The sequence below is a fragment of the Vigna radiata genome, chromosome 6 (assembly GCF_000741045.1).
Source record: "Vigna radiata var. radiata cultivar VC1973A chromosome 6, Vradiata_ver6, whole genome shotgun sequence".
In the NCBI taxonomy this organism is placed as follows: domain Eukaryota; kingdom Viridiplantae; phylum Streptophyta; class Magnoliopsida; order Fabales; family Fabaceae; genus Vigna; species Vigna radiata.
Window position 1 is genome coordinate 18,725,240 of NC_028356.1, and position 2,707 is coordinate 18,727,946.

A 2,707-nucleotide genomic window follows, 5' to 3' on the forward strand; every position below is an offset into this window, starting at 1 on the left:
AAAATAATTTATGCAACTAAGAATCATATTTTAAGCATCTTTAATTCTCAAACCCAATAAATCCAATCCTCACAAATTCACTTTAAATCAATCATTTAAGCACAAGAATCTCATAAAAAAATTTGAATTCTAAAACATAAATGTGGGCATAAATATGCACTCATCAGTTGTTCTTTAGTGCAGCTTCTCTTCTTGACTTCTTATGTCTGGCCCTCTTTTTAATTCTAGTACTTTTCTCTTTAAAACCAGTATAAAAGAGTACATTCGCTTTATCTCTCATCATGATCTTTTCATCATGGACACTAATAGACATTTTAGATGTGGCCATAAAAGGTCTTCTAAGAATTGCTGGAATTCTTTCTGCATTTTCTCTGCTCATGATGATAAAATCAGCTAAGAATTCTAACTGCTCCACCTGAACAACTACATTTTCCACCATACCCAATGGTGTTTTAACTGAACCATCTGCCATTGTCACTGTGAGATTAGATGACTTTAACGTTAAGCCTCCAATTTTATTAAACAAATGCATGGGCTTCGTGTTAATGCTAGATCCAAAATCTATCATTGCTTCTCCTATATTAACCTCATTAATCTTACATGCCAAATTCAAGAAACCTGAATCTTTTACTTTAAGCGGATAATTCCTTGGAGGTTGAATCTCAAATTCCTGCTCATCATCATCTTCATCTAAATCTATCATATCTCCAATAGAAAATTTCATTCTTGCAGGAATCTGTTTAATAATTGAAGGCATAATAGTCATTTGATTATAAATTTCTCTGTTCTGCTCATTATGATTATCTCTTGCTTCCTCTTCTTCTTCTCCTCCACTGCTACTGCTACTCTTAATGGCTTCACCTTCCTCCTTTTGATCACTGCTTCCAATTGCTACAACTTCCTTGTCAACTCTTCCTCCATCACTTGTCACCACAGCTTTGCATTCTTCTTTAGGGTTAACATCAGTATTAACCCTAAACTGGTTCTTTTCAGTGGTTCCTACTCTTTTTGATAGCTGTCCAATTTGCATTTCTAGTGACCTAACAATAGCTTGATCACTGGTGCGATTCGAATCATAGACTTTTTTGAATTCATCAAATCTTCTACTCATATTTTGGACAACCTCTGTCAAATGTGCCACCTGCTGCCACATAGTTAAAGGTTAATGCTGCCTGAAGCTTCCTTGTTGCCCTGATGGGTTATTCTGTTCTTGACCAATACTTGGATGATTTTTCCAACCCTGGCTAGGATTGCCTTGGTTGAAATTCCCTTGTCTATACTGGTATTGATTCCCCATATAATTAGCTTCCTCTTGCATCTCCTTAGGTATAGCACATTGACCATTGATATGGTCTCCACCACAAAGATCACATAGCTGTTGTGCTTGAGAAACATTACGAAGCTCCTTTGGAAGTTGTGAGAGGATCTTTGTCAATGTATCTAGCTTTTGCATCAAAATATGATTTTGAGATAGCATTGCAACATTTGCAGGTAAGTGCAAGACTCCTCTCTGTTGTGTTGGTACGCCCCTTTCACTATATGCTTCTTGACCATTAGCTGTCATTCTCTCTATCAAGTCATAAGCTTCATCCTCAGTCTTCTATTTGATATCACCTCCAGCTGAGGCGTCCAACATCATCTTAGACTGCATATTCAGTCCACCAAGGTAGGCAAGAACAATGGTTGTCTTGTCAAATCCGTGAACTGGTGTTTTTCTGAGTAGTCCTTTGAATCGCTCCCATGCTTGACTTAGAGATTCTTCCATGCCTTGTTTAAATGATGAGATCTCTAGCTTTCCTTGAGTAACTTTAGATTGTGGAAAATATTTGTTGACAAATGTTCTAGCCACAACTTCCCAAGTTGTAAATGTTCTTTCAGGAAAGGAATTGAGCCACGTCTTAGCATTGCCCTCCAATGAGAAAGGAAACAAGCTAAGCCTTACTCTTTCATCTGATACACCTGCCATCTTCACTGTATTGCATATTTCACTGAATGCTGTCAAATGGTCATAGGGATTCTCATTTGACAGGCCATGAAACTGTTTACTCTACACCAGGTGTATAAGTGCTGGATTCATCACCAAGTTGGTCGTTTGATCCGTAGGCATGACTATGCTGCTAAAATGGAAAGGGCCAACCATATCTGATTGGTTTGCAAGAGTGGGTCTTGGAGGAGTTCTTTCAGCCATCTCCTCTGTTTTTCTATCTGGTGAAGGTGATAGTAATCTGTCAGGTGAAGGAAACAACTCCCTAGATGGGCGTATGACTCTTCTTCTCCCTCTTTTTTACTTAAGCCTTCAAGAAGAGGTTGCGTATTTTTCTTGCTCCTAGTATGTCTCGTCTCCTGTTGCATGCAAAAGAAACACAAACCCTAGTGACAATTTTTTTTATATTTTATAAAAAAATAAAAAATAAAAAGATAAAAAAAAATATATACAATCAAGTCAAACTTAATTAGTTTACACTACTAGATAAGTTAAACCACGAGTCCCCGGCAACGACGCCAAAAACTTGTTAAGTTCCTAGTAAGTGTACCAAATCGTTATCAAGTAATATAAACGGGTAAGTCCGAGTATCGTTTTCCCAAAGGACTCTTAGGCCTTAACTTTCATGTAACCTAATCTTGTAAGACTTGAGAAAAGAGAATAAATTTGGTGGTTGTATGCAAAGAACAAAAAATAAACATGCAATGCAGTTGATTCAATTGG